The following is a 25,934-nucleotide window of genomic DNA, read 5'->3' on the forward strand; positions in this document are numbered from 1 at the left end:
TCGTCTTCATTGGCGTTGGTACTCCAGGACGGCCATGGCATGGTACAGCATCAGGAAGACTTGCAGTTCCGGTTTCATGGCGGCCGCGGACTCTTCTGTGTCCCTGGAAGTGAGTGCCCCTTTTTATATGACGTGTTTCTGCCAGACTTTGGTGTTGGTGTTACCTCGTAAATACTATTGGTGTGCTATGTCATAATATGGTGGGCGGATCCATGTCTTCCACCTGCCTGTAGGTGGCGTCCACCGTGCTCAGTGGTCATACTGTGTTGGTGGTTGGTGTGGTACATTGGCTGTCTATGGGAGGGATCAACGCCATGGTCATTATTTGGCAGTCATTACTGCCGGCCTGGTGATGGTACTAATGCCATCGCCGGCATGGCAGTAACCTGACCGCTAAAGTCATAATCACCACCTATGTCCTGTGTGATGTCCCAATGTGCCATGGGAGAAAATTGGTATTGATATTATGGGACCAATTGAGAATGTTAACTTTGAGAAAAAGTACATCATTGTGGTAATGGACCATGTTACTAAATGTACAGAAATAGAAGTAACAGAGTGGATTGTGAAGGTGTGGTATGATTTCTAGATAAAATAGTAATGAAGGAAGGTTTACCTAAAAGTATATTATCTAACAATGATCCACAATTTATTGCAGACACATTCAAAACATTTTTGGACAGAATGGAATTTTTCATAAATCAACTTCAGTATGTTATCCCGAAGAAAATGGTTTAGTGGAATGGTTTAACCGTGTCATAAAGGGACAATACAATTAGCTGTCCATAGAGGCTTGAACTGGGAAATGGAAGAAAACAAAATGATTTGGGCATACAGAATAACTCCTAGCGACAGTACAGCAAAAAGTCCTTTGTGATAATGAGAGGTCTTGAGCCCATAAGTAAAGATGTAGCATGGTTACTTGCAAGTAAAGTAGCAGAGTGGTCTCTTGTGAATGTAAAACAAAAACGGTTAACAGCTAAACATGCATATAAAGAATGGTACAATAAGAAACAGAATGGTAAAGTAGTACCAATTGCGATTAGTTTGTGGGGTAAGGTGAAAAAAGACAGAAAAGTACGCAAAGGTGAGAGTAATTTTTCTGAGCCTATGAAAGTGTGTAGATTATTCTGTAATTCAGTGCTACTTAGTGATGGAAAGGTGTGGCATTTGAGTCACTGGGCCAAATGTAGACAAGAATCTGGAGTAGTATACCAAGGAAATTGTGATTGGTTGGAAGAAGAGAATGAGGCAGAAAGTAATAACAATGAAGTGGTGAATCAAGAGCACATAACTAATGTAGAACAGTGTGTCAAGAGATAGCAGAAAAAAAACAGGCAGATATGATAGGTGAATAAAGTTTCCTATGAAATTAAAAGACTATGGCCCTCATTACGACCCTGGGCCGCCGTGGCAGTCTCATCGCCAATGGGTCGGCAGAGAAGTCTGCCAAATTCCAAGTTCTGCATTGTGGCTAAAGCCAAACCGCCAATAGTCTGCCCATCCCGCCTGTTTTCCGTGGTCCGTCGGGCTGAAGGTGAGCACCTCCAGCACAGCAGATGCTGTAATACCGCTAGCTGTATTATGACGCGGGAGACCGTCAGCATTTGTCTGGAGGTTGCACTGCCAGAAAAAGCTGGTGGTCTTGCATCCCGTCGCCAGGAATAGGCATTCCAGTTGCCAGGATACACTCGCACCCACATCCACATACTCCCACAGTTCTACTAGGGGGCTGGTTGACAGATAGTTCTGTGGAAGGACCCTCCACAGGATTGTCATCTTGCTCCTCTGAGCCTTCCTGGTTGGAGTCATCCTCTACCTCTTCCTCAGTGCTGATTCCCTGGTCATCAGTAGGAGGAGATTTAAGAGGTACTCCTTATTGGGGTTCTTCCCAATTCTAAATTTCTTTCAATGCAGAGCCCCTTCAAGCTTTTATAGTTTAGATTGTCATAGGTAGTTTGGACAGCTCTAGGTGTGGCTTCTACAGAAAGTATATTGAAAGAAAAAAAAGTTTAGGGAAGTGAGAAAAAAGTTAGTAGAAAAACCGAGCTAACTTTTTATAGAAAAGAAGAAAACTTTTCAGAACTTTGTAAAAACTTTTGTACAGTTCAAAGAACTTTTAAGAAAGTTAGAAAATTGTTTCTAGGTATATATTATATATGCTCTAAGTATTGGAGCAAGCTTTTCCTGTGAAAAGCACAGGTAACAAAGTGGTAAAGCAATTGCAAGTACTTATCCCACATCTGCACCACCAATGCAGGAGGCTGGCCTGGTTTTTTGTGGATACCTTGGGTACTTACACCTTATACCAGGTCCAGTTATCCCTTATTAGTGAAGTAGTAGTGTTCTAGCAGCTTAGGCTGATAGAGGTAGCTCTAGCAGAGCAGCTTAGGCTGAACTAGGAGACATGCAAAGCTCATGCAATACCACTTATAGTTACACATTACTTATACACAAGTAAAGACAATACTCAGTGTTACCAAAAACAAAGGTATTTATTTGGGAGACACAGTACCAAAAATATCTTAGAGACAATACTCCTTCTGGACGTAAGTATTATACACAATATATACACTAGACACCAACATTTGGCAAGTAAAAAGTCAAAGAATAATGCAAACAGTAGGAAATCCTATAAAATGCAATGGGAGAAAATAGGTCTTGGGGCAACACAAACCATTTACTAAGAAAGTGGAATGCAGATCACAAATTCCCCCCTAGACAAGTATAGTGTGTGCAGAATTGCTGGGAGAGTAAGAATACAGTAAAGTTAAGTAAATTACCCCACCCCAGAGCCCAGAAAAGCAGGAGTAAAGTTCTGAAAGTTTCCTTAGGACACACTACACCTCGTTTTGGGGATTTTGCAGCAGCCAACCAAGTCTGCAAAGAACAAGTGCAGGATTATTGGACCTGAAGACCTGCAAAAGAAGGGGACCAAGTCCAGAAGTTGAAAGAAGTTCCAGGAAGGACAGGAGCCCCTGCCAACCCAGAAGAGGGTGCAAAAGAAGAGTCCCTGGTTAGTTGAAGACTGCAGGAATGCACCCTAAGAAGATTCTAGCAGGTTCCTGCAAAGATGTCCCACGGTGAGAAGATCGTTGCAGATGAGATTTCGTGTTGGAAGGCGCCAACAAGCCTTAGCTATGACAAAAGTGTGTTTTGCGTCCAAATGGCACTGGATGGACCCAGGAGGGACATGGGGGCCTCAACTCTGTGTGAGGAGGTAGAGGGGTCTCTCAGCACTTTAGGGAGCCCTCAGGATACCAGCCAGTACCCCCAGGAATCACAGGATCCAGGTTCAAAGGAGGTGCAAAATGCAGTGGATGCAGCACAACAAAAGAGGATCCCACGCTGCTGGAGAACAACTCAGCCAGTTGAGCATCGCAGGATGCAGTGCTGGAGACGTGGGCCAGGCTGTGCACGACGGAATTTTGCAAAGAGTGCACAGAGGCCTCAGGAGGTGAAGAAGACGCTGTACACAGGGGTACCATAACTCTCGGGGAAGGCAAGGTCTTACCTCCTCCAAATTGCGTCAGCAGGACATCAGGACAGTCTATGGTGATGATGTCCACCCTCTGTGTCCTTAGGAGCACGCTCGTCGCTGTGAGAGGAGTCCCAGGGTACCAGTCGTTGTCTTGGGAGGTGCCTGCTTGGACTCTGTCACTCCACTGGAGATTTCTTTGGTCCTTCTGGTGCAGGGTGAAGACAGGGAGTCCCCAAAGGGTGCACACAGTCGAAACTGTTGCAGTTGCTGACTTGGAGCTGAGGTTGCTGAAGAAAAGTGTCTCTTGTAGACACTTTGTTGCAGTTACAGCATTTCTTGGAGCAGGCTGCGGTTGATCCGAGGTCAGAAAAGTCTGAAGTTGTTGCAGAGGTTTCCTGAAGGAAACTTGCAAGCAGAATCTGAAGAGAACCCACAGGAGAGACCCTAAATAGCCCTGAGTGGGTGATTGGCCACCTTATCAGCTAAGGACCTATCAGGAGGGGTCTCTGACATCACCTGCTGGCATTGGCCACTCAGAGCCCTCCAGAGTGCCCCCCCACACCTTGCAAAGCAAGATGGCTGAAGTCTGGGACACACTGAAGGAGCTCTGGGCAGCACCCCTGGGGTGGTGATGGACAGGGGAGTGGTCACTCCTCTTTCCTTTGTCCAGTTTTGCACCAGAGCAGGGGAGAAGAGGTCCCTGAACCGGTGTAGACTGGTTTATGCAAGGAGGGCACCATCTGTACCCTACAATGCATTTCCAGAGGCTGGGGGAGGCTACTCCTCCCTAGCCTGTAACACCTATTTTGAAAGGGAGAGGGTGTAACACCCTGCTCTCAGAGGAAATGCTTTGTTCTGCCTTCCTGGGACTGGGCTGCCCAGACCCCAGGAGGGTAGAAGCCTGTCTGTGACGTGGCAGCAGCTGTAGCTGCAGTGCAAGCCTCAAAGAGCTGGTCTGGCAGTACTGGGAGTCCATGGTGGAGCCCCCAGGATGCATGGAATTGGCTCCCCAATACCAGATTTGGATTGGGGGGACAATTCCATGATCTTAGACATGTTACATGGCCAAATTCGGAGTTACCATTGTGAAGCTACATATAGGTATTGACCTATATGTAGTGCACGCGTGTAATGGTGTCCCCGCACTCACCAAGTCTGGGGAGATGGCCCTGAACAATGTGGGGGCACCTTTGCTAGTGCAAGGGTGCGTTCACACTTAGTAACTTTGCACCAAACCTTCAGCAAGCGAAGGTTAGACATATAGGTGACTTATAAGTTACTTAAGCGCAGTGAAAATGGCTGTGAAATAGTGTGTGAACTATTTCACACAGGCTGCAGTGGCAGTCCTGTGTAAGGGTTTGTCTGAGCTCCCTATGGGTGACAAAAGAAATGCTGCAACCCATATGGATCTCTTGGAACCCCAATGCCCTGGGTGTCTAGGTGCCATATACCAGGGACTTATAAGGGGGGGTCCAGTATGCCAATTGAAATTGGTAAATGAAGTCTCTGGCCGACAGTGACAAATTTAAAAGTAGACAGAGCATAAGCACTGAGGTTCTGGTCAGCAGAGCCTTAGTGACACAGTCAAGCATTACTGACACACATACATTAGGCCACAGACTATGAGCACAGGGGTCCTGGCTAGCAGGATCACAGTGAGACAGGCAAAACACACTGACATATAGGTTTTTTTCTATGAGCAGTGGGGTCCTGGCTAGCAGGATCCCAGTGACACAGTAAAAAGACACTGACACACACTCACAAACAGGCCAAAAGTGGGGGTGACTTTGCTAGAAAGAGGCTACTTTCCTACACTCACCCAGACACTCACATCATACACCCCTATTCACACTAACATACACAAACACCACACTCACGCACGCAATTGCTCACACCTGCACACACGCACTCTTGCACTGACCCCCTTTCCATCCAAAAACACTCACTCACCCCCACCCAAATCACAAACACTCACACACACCCCTTACCCCATCTACAAACAATCACTCACACATGCAGACATGCACAGACAAACACCCCTCCTCCCCTGCATTGATGACATTCACACATGCACTCACATATGCACACACACACACCCCCTCTCCGGTCAGACGAGCCACTTACCTCATCTGTCGAGGAGGTTGTCTGGGAAGGAATGGGTCCTGGCATCAGAACACCGCCACGCCATATTACGGGACGTAATAGGACGTGCGGCATCCTTTTGACATGGCAGTGCCGGCATTGGAACCGCCTCTTCACCGCTGACCACTAGCACAACTGGTGTCGGAATTCTACTCGATTTCTGATGGAATACCTAAATCAGTCATAATAGGGCTGTCTTCAGGCACCTGTGGCTTTGACGGTCTTATGAAAAGACCGCCAAAGTCGTAATGAGGGCCCATGTATGTACATAAGTACGAAAAACATTTTTTAGAATTTGTATGTGTATTAATAAATATAATTTGTATAGTAATAAAATGTATTATATAAGCAAATAGATTAGATAAATTAGTATAAGGGTTAGTATTGGAAAACTTTGAATCTATATTGATTATTAAAGGGGAAGGATGTGTGGTAATGGTATTGGGACCCTTTAAAGAAAGTAAATGTGTACATTTCAAGGTATGTAATTGTACTGAAGATGTAATAGAACCATGAGCTGACAGTTGATGTGCAGCTCTGGAGACCTTAAGATGGATTTGGAGTATCACTTGTTTATGGTGTGAGGGGCTGTTAAATAAATGACTTATACCCAATATTCAGCGAGGTATCGTTCTTATAGTACCTTGTCTGCCCGTTCTAATATATAATGAACACCCCTACAAAAGAAATGGCCTTGCAGCAAACACATTTGGAAAAGTGTGCCATCAAATGCACTGTTTGGCTCAGTTTGTCAAATTCTTTTCTTTCAGGTAATTTCACTTGAACCGCCTTGGTTTAGCTTGCTCATTTGGGCCCATTTTTATCCTTTTTTAGCGCCGCATTTACGAAATTTTTGGACGCAAAAGTGGCGCAAACTTGCAAAATACAATAGTATTTTGTAAGTTTGCGCCGTTTCTGCGTCAAAAAGCGGCACAAATGCAGCGCTAAAAAAGTATAAATATGGGCCCTGACTTGTTAGCTGCAGATTTTTAGGCCCTACCCCTGTGAAAGATCACCATCTGGTATGGGGATCTGCAGTAGGGAGGTAAAACCCGTTCATTTGGCCACGTCATGGTAAATTCATGATTCCGAAGAGGTTTTAATCTTCACATGTAGTCAGAACATGCCCAGCAAGTGAACCCATCAGTGCTACTTGTTTAGGGCACTCCACTTCAAGATATGTCAGGCATTATTACCACCCTTGGACAGGCCATCACCACCAAGTTCATATGCCAAGGTTCTGGTCAGTTGTGAGAACCTTTAACTTTTTCAACCTGCAAGCCAATGATAGAAGGGGAAAATGCCTTGCGGTGTGTATTGATCACAGCATTTATGTGGCCCAGAGAAGGTCTATACTATGGAGGGAGACAAATAAAAAGGAAATAGGCCCTAGCCAGAGACTTTGTGTTGAATATGCAAGAAATTTTCAACATTCCTTAGTCCACAACTAAGGAGTTTCCCAAGTATCAGGACACTATACATATAAAGTGAGAGGGACTCTAAGTACGTGCCACAAATATTAATTTAGAGAAATAGGTGATATAACGGTAGAATTGAATGGATCAGCCAGCAAATTAATAACCTTACCTCACTTGTACTTGCATCCATGCCAGAAGCCTGTGGAAGAGGAAATGCAAACCCCACTTAGACTCCCCCCCTTAAAAAAAAAATAAAGTTCTATCATGGACAAGGCATTAAAGTCTTAGTTAACATTGAAGACAGAGGTCAGTATGTTTCTGCTATGTGTGGATGCGGTGTAGAGGAATATGTGAGCAAACTCGGCTAACCTTGGGTAGCTGACTGATTAAGGACATATTGTTCATCAGAGGTGCTACAAAAGCATCCAATAGGTTCAGAAGAGTTCCACTTTACTTGTGGAAGTGTACTTGCAACTTGACAAGGAGAAAATGGAATCTTGGAAGATTGCTAAAGCCTGGGGTACTCATGATTCAAAGAATGAGGGATTGACTAAAAGGCTCACATCGATGTCTACAGGTATTGTGTGATCCACATTAGCTGAACAAACTATTACAAAGCAGGATCACAGGTTACCATGATCTATTACCTCTTCTATTAGAAGCTTGTGCATCGTCTGCCTTGGAACACCCAGAAAATCTAGGACTCCTCTTTGCAAAGCAGTTACCCTTTACCTATTTCAGGAACTTGAAGATCCATCTGCCATTGCTAAAGGAAATAGCTTTAGTGAACCCCATTCATCTAAAAAAATCAAAGCAACAAACAAGCCTCTTTTGGACCACTGCAGCATTTTAACTTCATAGCACAACTGTGGTAGAAGTAAGCACCATCTGTGCTAGCAAGCATACAAAATACAAATAGGGGAGATCATCCTACTAAAGAGACAGCCAGCAGTACAAATGTGGGCAAATGAAAGGTGGTCAAGGGGCCCATACCATTAATGAAGTGTTTCAGCAACAGATACATACTGATGGTAACTCCAGGAACAGTCAATCCTTACCTCTGGTAGTGTAGGAGGCTTGCTCTCTATATAGTGAACGAAAATGACATGCACTGTGCAGAGAGTCCAGGAGACCCCATCTTGGTATCCAGAGGCAAAAATTTACAATCTAATGCTTTATTTTCATGGTAATGTGAGCGAGCAGTTAGGCTTATTTAGGAGTCATGTTGAGCATTTGTTGTGCTCACAGTAACAATTTGAGTCCTATTTATAAAAAAATATGGATTTTTATGTATTTTTCGGACTAAGAACTTCATTACAAGGTAACAGTTTTTGTATTAAACATACTTTTCAGTTTCAAAAATTAATAGTGCAATTTTCAGAATCTTCTATGTTGACCTATAGAAGGAAAACAAGAATGCAGTTTTGCATGTAAGTACACAACTTACAGATCCAGTCTTCGGAGTTTTAGGTCAATACTTGCCAAGGTTCAAATCAGCACCAGGAGTGCACCCCCAGTGGCACAGGGGCAGCCAGGTGTAGAGGCCAAATATGGAGTTGGGAGCCCAATGTTAACTAACGGAGACTGGGGGTGAGCGAAGATGCACTGTTGATGAGTAGAAGCAGCATCAGAGGTTGGTCTCTGGGGGTTGAGGTAAGCACAAAGGGGGCCACAAGGCAGCACCAAACATACACCCTCAGCGGCACAGGGGCGGCCGGGTGCAGCATGCCAACACAGCATTGGGCGCCCAATGTTATCCAATGGAGGAGATCGGTTTCAAAAACAGGCTGCAGGCTCTGGCCAGGAGGGTGGGTGAAGACAACCCACAGCTGCTCAGGTAAGTAGAGAGGCCAGGGGTCATACGGACACTGATGGTCCAGCTCCGGAAGGCTCAGGGGCTCTGGATGCAGGGGTGTCCTTTGGTATCAGAAACAGCTTACCAAGCAGGGCCCTGTCAGGGGAGTCTTCGGACCGAGGATACAGGCATCGCTGTGGAGTCCGGAGGGTATCAGCCCATGTTGGACTCTTGCAAAGAAGTGCTGGGGAACCTTCACAGGACCGGTGGGCCACATGGACTCAAGCCGTGGGCATTGGGTGCAGAAGTGGTTCCGGAGGCGGCTTCATGGCTCCTCAGGCAGACTTCTTCTTGGGAGTGGATATAACCCTTTTCTAATGGAGAATAATCAGCAGGAAAAACAGGCTCTCTTTTTCCTTCTGAATATTTCAATATTAGAGCAGGACTTTCCAAAGGCCTGTGAGATCATCAAACTACGTTTGACAGATCCAAGAGTGAGCAGATATATTGTTCACATGGCTGAAAATTGTCACCTACTTAAACATCATAATTATCTTCAAAAGACACCGGCAGAAGAAGAAGAACAATTAAAAGTCGTGCATGCATGTCGTGCTCTTTAGAAACCATTAGGAAACAAAAATGTTCAGTTTTTAAATAACCAAGGTCCACCTTGTCCTTTGGCCTTTAATAGCCTGGCTCGCTTATCTTTGGATTTCTGTCTGAACTAGAGTGAACGTATGCAGAACCAAAGGAGAAGATCATTTATTCCTACCTGTGTGGCATTTCCCAATAAAAAAACGATAGAAAGCACTTACAAGGGACATCAGAATAAATCCCACAACAATCTGTAGAATTTACGACAATATCTTGATTTTACATACGGCTATGACAAATGTGCATTTATGCAAAGAACCTCTAAATCCACCATTTCAGAGCTACCTATGATAAATGGTGTCCTTGGATAAGGAAGTAATTGGCTTAAGAAAATTATTCTAAGACATTCAGGAAATAATGAAACTTTCAACACAATTATAGTACGAATTCGACCTGTATGGAAGGCAGAATTAGGAGGGGATGATCTTAGCCTTTCAGCTATCACATTTTAATATTTTTGCTAGTTGCTCTACGGGCTTCATGTTGATCGTTAGTAAGGACTTGCAATCTTATTAGTTACAAGAAATCCATGGGCAGTCGGAAGTCACAAGGCCACAAGTTTAACAACTGTGGTCTATCCCCTCTGGTGTCCTGGGGCCTCTACACTGAGGAACGCCAAAGTGTGAGTCAAGCAACCTGAATTAGCACTTGACTCTCAGTGGGAGCTAGGCTGTGCATTCCAACACCTACACAGGCAGATTCTCTTGGATAGAAACTCAGAAATAAGCAACACAACAACACTTAATAAGTCATTGTCCAGTCAGAGCTTTATCTTGTGAAAAGGGAAAAGTACTTTCTTACATCCAAAGCTAATTACCACACACAAATTAACAAATATATACAGAATGACAGGTGTAAATACCCGCAGTGACACATTTGAAAAGGCCTCACAACTTCCGGGGGCACACATTAGAGAAAGGGCACACTAAACAAGTAACCACCTAAATGTACCCCGGACTCGTTATGCCAAGGCACCTATGCCCGCATGCAAACCAGCAGTCCCTAGCCTTTTAGCTCTAACTCCGAAAACACAATGCCCACCCTAAGTCTCTAGCACAACATATGTAATGCATTGATTAAAACATAAACCTACTGCCTCTGTTAGGCTGTGGCCATAATAATCAAATGTAAAACAAGCAATTCAGCCATACAACATTGAAAACCTTTAAGAATGTAACACCTATAACTGACATAAAGAGAAAGCAGTAACTTAACTTTCATGGTGCTGTGTAAATACAACAATTGATTTTCTAACTTTTCAGCACCTCCCTGTTATTTCAACAGTAATGTATGGGTGCCAGGCTAAAATAGAACTGAGCAATAATGGGTCGAAGCCCGCAGAATCTCTAAACAAAAGCTTCCGTTCAAGGCGGGCAAAAGTACAAAAGAAACATCTCCTGGGGTCACACTCTCCCAACTTTAGGAGACTTAGGCCCCTATTTATACTTTTTGAACGCAAACCAGCACCGGCGCTGGTCTGCGCCAGAGATTTTACCGCCGGCTACGAATTCCTACGCACCATGCAGGTGCCTTATTTAAGGAATGACGTTAGCCGGCGCTGCGGACTGGTCAGAGTAAAAAAAAATGACTCAAACCAGCCAGTGCCGGCGTAAGGGAAAATGGGGGTTGTGCGTCAAAAAATGGTGCAAGTCAGGTTTGAGGCAAAAATCGTGTCTCAAACCGGACTTGCGCAATTTTTTGATTCACAACCCCCATTGAAATGACTCCTGTCTTAGCAAAGACAAGAGTCACGCCCCCTTGCCCAATGGTCATGCCCAGGGGACTTCTGTCCCCTGGGCATGGTCATTGGGCACAGTGGCATGTAGGGGGACCCAAATTAGGCCCCCCTATGCCACTTTAAAAAAAAAAAATACTTACCTCAACTTACCTGGGATGGGTCCCCCCATCCATGGGTGTCCTCCAGGGGTGGGCAAAGGTGGCAGGGGGTGTTGCTGGGGGCAGGTAAGGGCACCTCTGGACTCCTTCCATAGTCAGAGACCATGGAAGTAAGCCCACAGATCCCTTAACGCCTGCCCTGACCCAGGCGTTAAAAAACGTTGCACATCAGGCTTTGCGCCGTTTTTTAAGGCACACCCTCTCCTGTGCGTCAAAATGACGCGGGAGTATAAATAAGGCGCACATGCCTTAAAGTCATTTTTTGGGTGGGAACGCCTACCTTGCATGTCATTAACGCAAGGCTGTTTCCCGCATTCAAAAATTTACGCACACAGAGGAAATTTGACGTCCGCGGGCTTGGGCGTCAAAGTTTAAATATGGTGCACGGTTTGCACCGAATGTGCGTCAACATTTTTGACGCACATTGAGCGCAAACAGAGTATAAATATGCCCTTTAAGGTGACGCTTCATTGATTAATACAGGGACCCTAGTAGGGTTCTGCTACTCTATTTAGAGCCCTTAAATGTTCTGGGATACCTATTTTGACTTTCCCTGCTATTTTGTATTACCATCCTGAAAACTATGCAACATTTTGGAAGTCCTGCAAAGATTCCGGCCCATATTTATACTTTTTTAGCGCCGCATTTCCGTCATTTTTTGACGCAAAAGCAGCACAAACTTGCAAAATACAATTGTGGCCCATATTTATACTTTTTTAGTGCCGCTTTTTGATGCAATATCCTTTCCCTCTTAGGCACTCAGCACTTACTGGGTGACAGAACACTGGGAAAACACTTCGATGCCTGGTAGGGAACTGTGAAGTGTCAAAGCTTCTCCCTTCTCTACGTGGGAACCCAGTGACCGAGATAGCCTTTCTCAGCAAAGAGCTGGCTGGACCAGGTGCAAGGGCTCCCTGGGCAATAAGGATCTTTTTTTGGGGCATCTGACCCTCTGAGGGAGGATCTGGGATACGGTGATGGGGAGAAACAGCTCACCTAGTTCATGGGGCACTAGCCCTCACTATGTGCATTTTGGAAGTTGAAGCATGTTGCACTCATAAAAAACTGGACCCCCACGGGTCTGACCCTCTCAGAGAGTATATCAATGTAATCACTGGGGGCAGTACAGATTTCCTAGGCCTGGCAGCCCTGAAAAATGTTACACATGAGTTGCAGGATAGAAATAGGACATCTGTTCCAGTTGTTCTTTTTTGATGGGGTTTGTTCCGTTCTGCTGCAAAGAGCATACTACAAACTGAAAATCAGACCTCCTGGCCTCTTTATGTTTCCAGTCTCTTGTTTGAAATTGTTCTCCGTCCATTAAAGGAGAGCCTTAAGGACCTCCACTCCTGGACCACAGTTTGAAGTAGCCCTTGGACACAGGGGGCCTCATTTACTAAGTTTTGGCACAGGGCAGCATGCAAGCCTTTTTGCTGTGCAGCCCTGCATCAAAACAAAAAGGCAGGAATGCGCCATATCTTTCAGATACGGTCCATTTCTGTCCTTGTCCCTTGCGCTGGCACTCAAATTGCTGCTTAGCACCAATGCAGTCACCCTTGCACCAGGTGCAAGGGTGCCTGTGTTGCAGGGATGATTGTATATGTGAAAGAAGGAACACCTTCCTCCACAGAAACAATCGCAAATGGTGTTTTCCTCTTTGTATGTGTGCTGTGAAATATAGCACACATAGAAAGAGGAAAAAACAGGGAGAAATCATGTTATTTTGCCCCATTGCGCACTTTATCGCCACTAGCATAGGAATCTGATGCATTCCCAAACTTCTTAATCTGGGAATGCATCAGATTCCTTCGGATTCCATGGGTGTTGCATGGGCAAAACCACAGCAACACCCATGGAATGCCACTTTCATGCGGTGCTATGCATGAAACGTTAATGGTGGCTTAGCATGGCCTTGTAAGTATGTGCTGGCACACTGCGCTACCGGAGGATCAAAAAAATTATGTTCCAGTGGCACAGTGTGCTGCTAGGGCCTTGTAAAAGCACCTTTGTGTCATGCTGCAGTCTTGGCACTTCTAGCCAGAACTAATCTGCAGAGTAGCTTCGTCTCCAGGCTCCCCAGCAAGTCCTCTGAAGAAAATGGGGGGGGAGTAGTGCTCCTATCACTGAAGACAAGGCCCAACAGGGTCCCTAAAAGTAAACGCCTGAAGTCCTCTTGAATCTGGGGTTTGTCCACATAAAATATCTTTCCTTCTTCTGTAGTTCCCTCTTCTCTGTACTTCTCTGTACTTGTGCAAGGATGTCATGGTGGAGTTGAAGAATTATAGAAGATAGACATATCTGACCCATTCATAGATGCCAGATTTCTTTATCCCTTATACACTATCTAGGACGAGCCCACAGGCCAGCTCAACCCCCTGCACACTATCTTAGCAATTTTACAAATGGCAGAATCCAGTTGTCTGCAAAAGGTCTTCCAAAGTCTTAGCTTCACCCTTAATGTACACTGCAAAATTGGTTCCTTTCCTTCAGCAGTTCAATGGAACCCCTGGTGTGATTGGTGCCAGCACTGCACCTCTTTCTACATTTGTCCTTCAGGTAAGTGGGAGCCTACGCTTGTCAGATGAGTGTCAGCAAAATAACCTATGGATATTTCTAACCCAACCCCAACTTGTCCCAGGAAAAGGCTAATATGTTCCAAACAGCTTAAGTGTTGGGGGGCTTTGATCTACCAGCTGGTGAATTAACTTAACCAAACAAAGTATTTCAAAGCAACATCAAGTTAAGAGGCTGGCTCAGGGAAATGCCAAAGCAAATGAAGGTGTGAAAATATGGACAAATTAATATTTTACTTTCACTCAATACCTTTTCTAAACATTGAAAAGGTTTATGTCAAACATCTTCAAACTGGGTCCATGCAATGTTATTGCTTGCCATAGATTTCACCTAAAGTGTGACAACTTTAAAGCACCACATACTTACTGTAAATTATAACAGAGTCAGACTTCAGACACTACTGAAACTTTTCTGTTTGGATGCCCAATTAAACTACAAGGTCTGTACAGGCCATTTAGGGAGGGTTGCATTTGAGAAAGGGACCTATGTGGAAATACCAGGCTCAGGTAGACAGTCTTCATCGCTCAGCCTGCACATGTGTGCACTCGTGTCTGTGCTCAGGTTTGCATGTAATCAAACTGCTCTGAGACTTTCTCAATATTTTCACAGTAGTCAGCCTTATTTTAAAGGTGTACTCTGGTAGTTAGCACAAATGTCCACATTAGCAAAAGCATGCACTGAACTAGTGAGACTCATTCACAACAGAGGTCGTACTACCGGAGGCCTAAAATCAAAAACTCCAGAGGGGATTAAGCAGGCCAGAACTCACGTCCTCATAGTTATGTTTGTTATGTTCCCAACTAATATATGTAATTTTGTCTACATATTTAATTTGTAGTAAATTCGGGGATAGTTAAAGGTAACGGTTTGCTATGCACTTTTGTTTTGTCTCTAATATGTTGTAATATCATGGCCCAAAAGGTGTGTGGGTTATATACGTGTATGCGATTTCATAGGAAACAAATTCATGGAATACCACTTATCTCAAACCATTTCACCTAATTTACCTAAACAAAATTTTGAAGATAACTGGTTTTAAACGTTTGAAGGAAAGCAATTCACAGGATGTTTCTAAATTGTATTTTACATATTTTGTAAAGATGTAAATGACATAAATCTTGAAAATTAGCTCTCTCTGTTGGTTTCCCCACAAGCTTTGCGCAGATTTTTTCTATATGCGTATTCACTTCCCATTACCGTACCTTGTCTCACTGTGTGATGTGTCACTTTTATTTAAAAAAAAGGTTTGTGCCTGGGAAAGCAGGATAAAGTTTACCACTTACAATTCATTTCCCCACTCTTACTGCCTTTCGAGTCAACGCCCTCAGCTTTCTTTTTAATCTTTTTTTTCAAATTAGTTTATTTTGCCACCTACTTCATGCTCTTCCTTTTTCACTTTTATGATGGGGCGCCTTAGGTACCGCTGCTCTCCTATACTGTAGTCTTTTTACCTCTTTTATCTGCTTTAATATTAAATGTAGTCCACAAAAGTATTTTTTTAAGTTAATTAATATTATTTTTAACTGTTCTTCAGGTTTTTTCTCATTTTTTTAAAACCAAACTCTATTACTATTAAATGATTCTTCCATTAAATGAGTTGCTCATTATGTGAGATACCCATACCCCTGATATCAGTAACTCCAGTTGTAAGGAGATAATGGCCAATTCCCAGGATATTCCTAACAAGTGCCTAATATTAATGACTTGCACCAAAATTTCTTGAAACCTATCCACATCCCATGCAGTTTGTTTACCGGATGAAACCAACCTGTTAGTGCCAGAAGTTACTGCGCCCCCATTAAAATCATCTCTTAGTTTGTAAAGAAATTTGAATGCAGGTGCATTGTTTTTTAGGAGTTCATCACCAATGTTGCCGACAGCGTGGTTTGCAGAATATCAAAGCTGGTAATAATTCATTTAACTGCCTGCATTTTTTGTTCAACCATTCTACAGTTCCTGCAAATTCTTCTCTCTATTGTGGGCTGTTTTCATGCCTGTCTTTCCCATTGATTATGTTTTCATATTTTTAGGTCGAGCATTAGCGTTCGGCCTGCTGTTTACTAAAGTTTACATTAGAGTGAGTTCCAGCATTCTGAATTGTTAGTTGCAGTGTCTTTTAAAAATCCTTGCTTGCTAGTGGTCAGTTCTGCCTCTTTGTCCTGCCTTTTTTCACTTTGGGAGCAGCACAAAGTACTGTGTAATTACGCTATGTCCTGTTTATCTCTTCTGAAGGGCACTTATATTTTCAGTATTGCCCTGTTTGCCTTGCACGGTGGGTGTGTGTTCAGTCCCTCCTCCCCACCAGCTCCCTCTGTAAACATAAACCAACATCAGAGAGTGGCTTTTCCAGTGCAAGCTCACCCTCGCTCTCGCTCTCTTCCCCTTGTTATTTTCACTAGGTGTGGCAATAAAAGTCAGTCAGTAATTTACAACGCTATGGCCCGTATTTATACTTTTTTGTATTTTGTAGGTTTGCGCCGTTTTGCGTAAAAAAGCGGCGCAAATGCGGCGCTAAACAAAGTATAAATACGGGCCTATGTTCTCTAACTCGAGGAAACACAAGACTATTGCATTCCAAATGCTTGTTGTATTTGTTCTGATGGAATCCATGTCGTGTGACTTTCTGTCAAGGTTTCATTTTCACATTATCTTGAGACCCGTGCTTTGGCTCATCCAAAGCTGAAAATGTGCAGTGGCAAGGGTAAATAGTTTAGTTTCGCGAAGCATTATTGATGAAGCTTTGTTTTTGTGTTGAGTATATTTTGCAGCTTTGAGGTCAGGGAAGCAGTTTATTTTCTCTTCACTAAATGTTTTAATAATAAGTAACGTGATCTTGAAAGAATGACTAGGCCGGTCTTGCCCTTTGACTAATTTCAAAATGTTCTTTCGTTTTAGATCCAGCTGTGCGGCTGGCGTTGTTCAGAAACAATGACAACAAACACGCCTCGGTAAAGCCACCAAGGAAGATCCAGCCTGCAAGAGTGGAGTACTTTCGAGGTACAGGAAGAGCGTTTCTTTGGCCTTTGTCACCACCTTTGTCGTGTATCTCATGACTGCTTTGTATTCCAGTTGTGCTTTATATTATTAAATGCGTCACAATCCATCTGCATGGCAGTGTTCTGTGATGCTGACGCTCAGACCGCGGAGGATGTTTCGAAGAAAATCCAAAGCAGATTTGTGAAGTGTTGCAACAAAAATAATGAACGTGCAATGGCATAGAAGTAAAGCGCTGCACAGTGAGATTACGTTTACCGCTGTTGGAGATCACTAGTTTGAATCAGAGCCGGACAAGTTAAGCCTTTCTTGCTTCCGTAGTCGATAAATTGCATATCATAAATTGAGTAACATAGCAAAGTCAGTTATTTACGGCACTTGGCAGCGGCAGAAGTGTGATATAGAGTGATTTAAAAAATATATATATTATCTCGTAATAAAGGAGAGTATTGTTGTAGCTTTGCTATCGTTTTTGATGTCGCTTCTGCGGTTTCTGTACCTTCCTTTATTGAACTCGTTCGCAGGCGCCTGAGTGGATTTGGAAATCTTTTCGCAGATACATACGTAACCCAATTGCGATGTCTCATGGAGCCACACATGGCGTTGTGTCATTGTGGCAAATGTGCTTAACACTTGGCTGTTCGTGAATCAGTTTCTTAGTTTGCGCATTTTCATAGACAAGTGATTGGGACCCACCGAAGCATCGTTTATTATGGTAGAACCTGCGAGTGCATGTGTTTCCGCATGCAAGACACTGTTGTGTTAAGTAAAGGGCTTGGAGCCCGCCTGCCACTCACCATTTGTTGGTTTGCCTGGTTTTATTTTACTTTGTGTAAGACACATGCTGTTTATTTCATGCTTAACCAGGCAATACATTTCTTCTCTACCTTTACCGCTGTTGGAGATCACTAGTTTGAATCAGAGTCGGAAAAGTTAAGCCTTTCTTGCATCCGTAGTCGATAAATTGCATATCATAAATTGAGTACCATAGCAAAGTCAGTTATTTACAGCACTTGGCAGCGGCAGAAGTGTGATATAGAGTGATTTTTAAAAATATATATTATCCCGTAATAAAGGAGAGTATTGCTGTAGCATTGCTATCGTTTTTAATATGTCGCTCCTGCGGTTTCTGTACCTTCCTTTATTGAACTCCTTCGCAGGCACCTAAGTGGATTTGGAAATCTTTTCATAGATACATACATAACCCAATTGCAATGTCTCATGGCGCCACACATGGAGTTGTGTCATTGTGGCAAATGTGCTTAACACTTGGCTGTTCGTGAATCAGTTTCTTATTTTTCGCATTTTCATAGACAAGGGATTGGGACCCACTGAAGCGTCGTTTATTATGGTCGAGCCTGTGAGTGCATGTGCTTCCGCATGCAAGAGACTTTTGTGTTAAGTAAAGGTCTTGGAGCCCGCCTGCCTCTCACCATTTGTTGGTTTGCCTGGTTTTATTTTACTTTGCGGAAGCCGCCAGAAGACCGTACCGCGGTCAAAAGACCGCAGCGGTCATTTTGACTTTCCCGCTGGGCTGGTGGGCGACCGCCAAAAGGCCGCCCGCCAGCCCAGCGGGAAAGCCCCAGCAACGATGAAGCCGGCTCCGAATGGAGCCGGCGGACTTGCTGGTGTGCGACGGGTGCAGTTGCACCCGTCGCGATTTTCAGTGTCTGCTTTGCAGACACTGAAAATCTCAATGGGGCCCTGTTAGGGGGCCCCTGCAGTGCCAATGCCAGTGGCATGGGCACTGCAGGGGCCCCCAGGGGCCCCACGACACCCGTTCCCGCCATCCTGTTTCTGGCAGTGAAAACCGCCAGAAACAGGATGGCGGGAAGGGGGTCGGAATCCCCATGGTGGCGCTGCTTGCAGCGCCGCCATGGAGGATTCCCTGGGGCAGGAGAAAACCGGCGGGAAACCGCCGGTTTCGCTTTTCTGACCGCGGCTTTACCGCCGCAGTCAGAATGGCCCCTGAAGCACCGCCAGCCTGTTGGCGGTGCTTCCTCCGTCCCCTGACCGCCAGGGTAGGAATGACCCCCATTGTGTTTATTTCATGCTTAACCAGGCAATAAGTTGCTTCTCTCTATCTGGGTTTCCCAATAAGGGCTTTATTCTACACGGTAGGTGCAAATATAAGATTTATCTCTGTCAGGTTCATGTCACCCAGTATGTAACGACACAAAATGGATTGCACATCCATGGGTAGTTGAAATCACCTCTTCTTGCAACAATATGAAATTAATTTACCTCTACCTTTAAGGTTATCTGACCCCTGTGTGTGACGGTAACATGTTTTTCTTCACGGACATCCATCCACATCATGCATGGACTACATACCACACAATTCCACCCCACATAATTCTACAACTAACAATTCCAACACAACACATAATCCACTCCAAGCCACATACATCTGCTACCCTCCAAACCGAAACACATAGGTAAACGGCATTGTCATTTACAACGCCAATAGCTCTAACTCACGTGCAAGACCTATTGCATTACAAATGCTTGTTCTTTTTCTGTTCCTCATTTCCCTTTTCTGCATTTCTCAGTCCTGCTGTTTGTCAAAGTCCGATGATAAAAATTGCTTTGTCCCCAAAAATGAGTTTAGGTGCCCACCACTGGAATCACACCAAATAAATACAGCTTGAAAACGCCCAGTTTGGATGCTGAAAAAGATGTATGAGCAAGGCATAGAGACAACATTTGCTTCACCAACAATACCAACACATCTTGCTCAAACAATAGAGCAATGCAGAGGAACTGAAGGACTTATTCATGCACCAGAAGTGGGCATACATGTAAGGCTTTGGGCTGTGCTACCTTTATGCCAAATTTGGGGTCTGCAACTGGGAGCCTGGTACCCTGGCCTGTAGAAAACAGGTTTTTGTCTCTGAGAGTAGTGGTGTAATGCAAAATGATGAGGTCCCCTGCAGAATGCGATGAAGTGCCCCCTAAATCACAGCTATTGATTGGCCTAGGAATGAGTAGGTCTCATTGAAAAGTTGGGCCCGAGAAGGCTAGGTGGCCCCCTGTACTGCAAGGACTTCAGAAACCTGCATTAAACCCCTGTTTGAGGGGACCAAGGACACTGCCCAAATGATTGGAGTTTGTTCAGTTATGAAACACCCGGCACACACTGACCCTCAATGCTGTGGATCTGGGGTAAGTCTCTACTTTCAATAGGGGCCAGTCTGGGGTGATATTTGAATTGCAATCTACTTAACATTTGTATGCAATTATGAAAGTGTACTTCCAAGGCTGTTTGTTAAATAAATGTGTTGAAAGACAAGCTACATTCACCAAGTCGAATAAATGATTTTATGTGGTTGGGGGAGGGGAAGTTGTATGGGTACCCCTACTTTGAAAACAGCAAGCAGGGTTTACCTTTCCATGTTGGAACTCATCGCAGGCAGCTCAGTCGGGGAGTAAGAGAAGCTCCATCTCATCCATTTCTAAAACGGGCCCTCTATGGTCTCAATTATGTACTTTTCTGGCTTTGCCCTCAAAATCATATTGAATTCAAAACCTTTATTCGTTTAGAATAAAAAACATAAAGGCATCACACAGCATACATCAAATGCACACAGGGATAAACATGTACAATCAATTGATATAGTTAGAAATGGGGTCTTTGGTTGACAGTCAGGTTACCCCCTGCTCAAGCAAGGACCCTCACTCTAGTCAGGGTAAAAGAGAATCACCCTCAGCTAACCCCTGCTTACTCCCTTGGTAGCTTGGCAGAGCAGTAGGCTTAACTTCAGAGTGCTAGGTGTAAAGTATTTGTACCAACACACACAGTAACTTAATGAAAACACTACAAAATGACACAACAACAGTTTAGAAAAATAGGAAATATTTATCTAAACAAAACAAGACCAAAATGACAAAAATCCACAATACACAAGTCAAGTTATCAATAAAAATGCAAAAAGAGTCTTTAAGTAGTTTTAAACACACTAGCAATGCTAGCGTAAAAATGTACCTGGTGCGCGCGTCAAAAATAACCCCGCACAGCGGTACGCGAGTCGGAAATCCAGCCGCATGATGATCCGAAAACACCGCAGCGCAGGTTGTGATCTCCCAGCCTCTGTCAGCGAAGCTTCGCGTCGTTTCTCCTGCTCTGTGCGTTGATTCATCGGTCGCATTTCCTGCGAGTGTCGTTTCTCAGCTGCGGAGCCGGCAGCGCGTCGTTTTTTCAGCTGCAGATCGGAGTCGCGTCAATCTTTTCCCCCCACGGCGCTCTGTGCATGGATTTCCTTGTCTTTAGGCTGCCCGCTTCTCCTTTCAGTGTCCCAGGAACTGGATGGGCATCACAGGACAGAGTAGGAGTCTCTCCAGAGACTCCAGGTGCTGGCAGAGAGAAGTCTTGCTGTCCCTGAGATTTCAAACAGCAGTAGGCAAGCTCTAGATCAAGCCCTTGGAGATTTCTTCTCAAGATGGAAGGCACACAAAGTCCAGTCTTTGCCCTCTTACTCTGGCAGAAGCAGAAACTGCAGGATAGCTCCACAAAGCACAGTTACAGGCAGGGCAGCTCTTCTTCCTCAGCTATTCAGCTCTTCTCCAGGCAGAGGTTCCTCTTGGTTCCAGAAGTGTTTCTCAAGTCTGTGTTTTTGGGTGCCCTTTTTATACCCAATTTCTCCTTTGAAGTAGGCCTACTTCAAAGTAAAGTCTCTTTGAAATGTGAAATCCTGCCTTGCCCAGGCCAGGCCCCAGACACTCACCAGGGGTTGGAGACTGCATTGTGTGAGTGCAGGCACAGTCCTTTCAGATGTGAGTGACGACTCCTCCCCTCCATCCTAGCACAGATGGCTCATCAGGATATGCAGGCTACACCCCAGCTCCCTTTGTGTCACTGTCTAGTGTGAGGTGCAACCAGCCCAATTGTCAAACTGACCCAGACAGGGAATCCACAAACAGGCAGAGTCACAGAAATGGTATAAGCAAGAAAATGTTCACTTTCTAAAAATGGCATTTTCAAACACACAATCTTAAAATCAACTTGACTAAATTGTGAGCTCAGAGACCCGAAAATCCACATGTCCATCCGCTCCCAAAGGGAATCTACACTTTAATCAGATTGAAAGGTAGCCCCCATGTTAACCTATGAGAGGGACAGGACTTGCAACAGTGAAAAACAAATGTAGCAATATTTCACTGTCAGGACATATAAAACACATTACTATATGTCCTACCTTAAGCATACACTGCTCCCTGCCCTTGGGGCTACCTAGGGCCTACCTTAGGGGTGTCTGACCTGTAAGAAAAGGGAAGGTTTAGGCCTGGCAAGTGGGTACACCTGCCAAGTCGAATTTAAAGTTGAAACTGCACACACAGACACTGCAGTGGCAGGTCTGAGACATGATTACAGAGCTACTTATGCGGGTGGCACAATCAGTGCTGCAGACCCACTAGTAGAATTTGATTTACAGGCCCTGGCACCTCTAGTGCACTTTACTAGCGACTTACTAGTAAATTGAATATGCCAATCATGGATAAACCAATCACATACAATTTTACACAGAGAGCATATGCATTTTAGCACTGGTTAGTAGTGGAAAAGACCTCAGAGTTCAAAAGCCAACAGCAACAGGTCAGAAAAAATAGGAGGCAGGAGGCAAAAAGACTGGGGAGGACCCTGCAAAAAGGGCAATTTCCAACACAACCCCCCACCAGCCTAAAGCCAGTGGAGAACAATCAATACCTTGCTGTACTTCCCTGAGTGGGGCGATAGAACAAGGACCCAGACCCAAAACATCAGGGGCATGTTCCAGTTCTACGCCTTCCTGACTCCAGTTGGATCCCTCTGTCCATACTCTCAGGGCCCGCTAAGCTAACCCATGGGGAACCCTTCTCCACATCTGCAGATACCATCTGTGCAGCACCTAACTTTACTTTGCTCACAGATGTATCCCAATGGGCAGATAGTACCACCAAGGCCAACACAGTGGTGTTGCCCACTGCACCCCCGGGGTGTGACTCTCGCCCCCCCCCAGGGGCAACTCTCTCCATCAGGACAGCAAGCCACAGTGGCCCGGACAACTGTGGGCCAGGGGTGAGGCTTCCCTCTCCCTGCCCTCCCTTCTGGGGTCCTGCACCACCAACAAGGAGTGGGCCCCCCAGAAGACAACATGGTAGGGGCACTGTTAGCAGTAGCCCCTTCCTCCAGGTCAGGGGGGACACCCTGAACCTGGCCTTCCAATCCAGGGACTGTACCCTTAGATTGCACTGGGGCAAGGGGTGAGGCTCTCTCTCCCCTGGCCCTACTCTCAGGGTTTTGCCCCCCCCCCCTCAGGGAGAGTACCCCTTGAAATCACACCAGGGGGGGTGATTGGGCAAACCGCCCACCCCTTCAGGTCAGGGTTTACCCCCTGCACCTGATCCTCCAGTCCAGGGTCTGTACTCACAGACTGGACCACTGCCTGGCAACCCAGGACTTCCTGGGGGGCATACCTACCCTCACCAGGTCAGAGTTCACCCTCTGAACCTGGTCATCCAACCCAGAGTCACCACCCTGCAGTTGAACCACTGCCTGGAGCAACAGGACTTCCTTGGGAGCACACTTACCCCTCATCAGGTCAGATTTTACCCCCTGAACCTGATCATTCAACCCAGAGCCACCACCCTGCGGTTGAACCATTTCCTGGCACACCAGGACTTCCAGGGGGGCACACGTAGCCCCCTCAAGGGACACACAGTCCCCAAGGGCCACACAAGAGTCTGGCTGGTGAAGGTCTCCTGACCTCTGCCCATCTGACAGAGTCTGGATTCCCCCCAACCCAGAAATGGTCTCACCAAGGTCATTCCTGAGGGGCTCTGCTCTTAGAGCTGACCCCTGACCCTCCAGGTTCTCCACTGGGGTCCGCAACCCCCTCTCAACCCTCTGTCTGGACTTCTGCACCCCCTCACTAGGGAGTGGTACTGCCAGACACAGAAGTGGTGGGACGCTGGCTACAGTCACCCGCCCCAAGTTCTCCTGACACTGTGGGGTCTCCCTCAACAGATGGCCCTATGGTACAGGCTAGGCTCCCCTCCTGGTGTTCCCTCATGGAGCCCTCCAGGACGTGGGACCGGATCTTGGACACCTTGTGCCTCAGCCCATCCCCATTCCCTCTCCTCTGAGACTGAACATGGGGTCCCTCACCCATCCCACTACACTGGGACCTACCTGGGACACTACAATCCTTCCCTACCTCACCTGGTTGGGAAATACATAGACCACTAATCTCAGGAGCACCCCCAAATGCCTCCTCAGACCCTCTGGTACTCACCCAGAAGTCTGCCTCCATTGTAAGCTCCCTGGGGTCAGAGAACCCACACTCCACCTGGTGTTGGCGTTGCTCTGGAAAATAAGGACTAGACATATGCTCTCCAGCAATTACATCACACAGCCCCTCACATTAATTAACTAAAGTACCCTTCACCCAACCATCCAGTGACTCAGCCTTGAAAAAGCACCCCACATCACCCTCCTAAGACTGGTGAGACAGTACCTGACTGTCCCTGACCCTCAACCCACACTCTTCTGGGATGTCTTCACACTTCATAACCAGGACATCTACCTGGGGGGAACCCCTCTCCCTGTCACTCTCACCTAGAGTCAGTAGAGTGTCCCTCCCACCAGTAGGAATATGACTCCCCATGCCAGTTCCCCAATCCACCTCAGGGACCCTGTACATCACTGGAGCTACCTCATACCCCTGAACCTCCTGGCGTGTGTTAACTCCCTCCTTCAAGTAGGGCACCACATCTCTGGGCATGTGCACTTCTTCAGTAGCACTGGATATAAAACTGTTGCTGCCACTATTCCAGCTGGACTCAGCCCTTATGACTTCGAGCTCCTTCATTTGGAGCTCATAAGCCCAAATCCTCTTTTTGATCTCTAAGTCCCTCCTCCTTTCTTCCAACTCCTTCTCCCTTTGCATCCTCAACTCCTTGAACTTCAACCGGCGAGCCCTCTCTGCCGGTCTGTCCTGTAACTCTTCAGGAGTCAGACCCTTGGGTGACACCCTGCTACCCCTCCTGAGGACCCTCCCCCCAGGATTAACAGGCACCTCCACTACACCACTGTGTATCCTCTGTACTTTGCCACCCACATTCTCCTCCTCTGTGTGCCCTCCAGCCTTCATGACTGTCACCCAGGCCCTCTGTGCCTTTTGCAGCTCCCACTCCCTTGTGGAGCTCTCAGTGGAACATTCAAGATCTTTAAGGAACTGTTTCAAGTGAGCAACTGAGTACTCCTCCAGTTTCTCCATTTCAAAGACATCTCCAGCTGTTGCATCTCCAGATTGAGACATGATGGTCACAAGTGCAAAGTTCCAAAGGCAAAAAATAAGTTCCCAATGAAGTAAAAAGAATCAGTCAAGGGATCAGCAAAATCATGGAAGTAGAACAAAAACAGCCCCAAAGAGAAAAAATCAAAAGATCACCAAACAAGTAGTATGTGGTCACGTAGTGATCTGCACTCAAAATAGTAGTGTACACTTAATCACTGTATGCCAAGTACAAAGAATGCAGGGTCCTCTGACCCTGCATTCTTGCAGGTAGGTTGCTTCCTCCTCACCACTGCTCCAGTAAGTGCTGCCATTGTTTTAGGCTTGTTTGGGCTTGTCTGGGCTTGTTTGGGCTTATTTGGGTTTGTTTGGGCTTCTTGGCTTCTCCTCTCCCAGAAGGCCCCACCCCCTTCCCTCCTCCTCGGAGCTCTTCCCGCTCCTGACTCCTGCTGACACCACCCCCGCACTCCCATTGAAGGTTTCCCTCCCTCCTCCACTCCCTCCCACCTCCCCTCTTATGCCGGCCGCAGTGTGGACGCGCCGCTGGCGCGCCAAAGGCAAACCCGTCTGTGCCCGTACGCCCCAAGACCGCGCCCAGTGCCAGACCCCCTCGTCAACACGCCTCCTGCGCCACCGAACACCTTTACACTGCCAATGAACTTCACGCCCTTAATCGAGGACACGCCTCCATCTGCTTCCAGTCCACA

This window comes from Pleurodeles waltl, chromosome 5, assembly GCF_031143425.1.
Source record: "Pleurodeles waltl isolate 20211129_DDA chromosome 5, aPleWal1.hap1.20221129, whole genome shotgun sequence".
In the NCBI taxonomy this organism is placed as follows: domain Eukaryota; kingdom Metazoa; phylum Chordata; class Amphibia; order Caudata; family Salamandridae; genus Pleurodeles; species Pleurodeles waltl.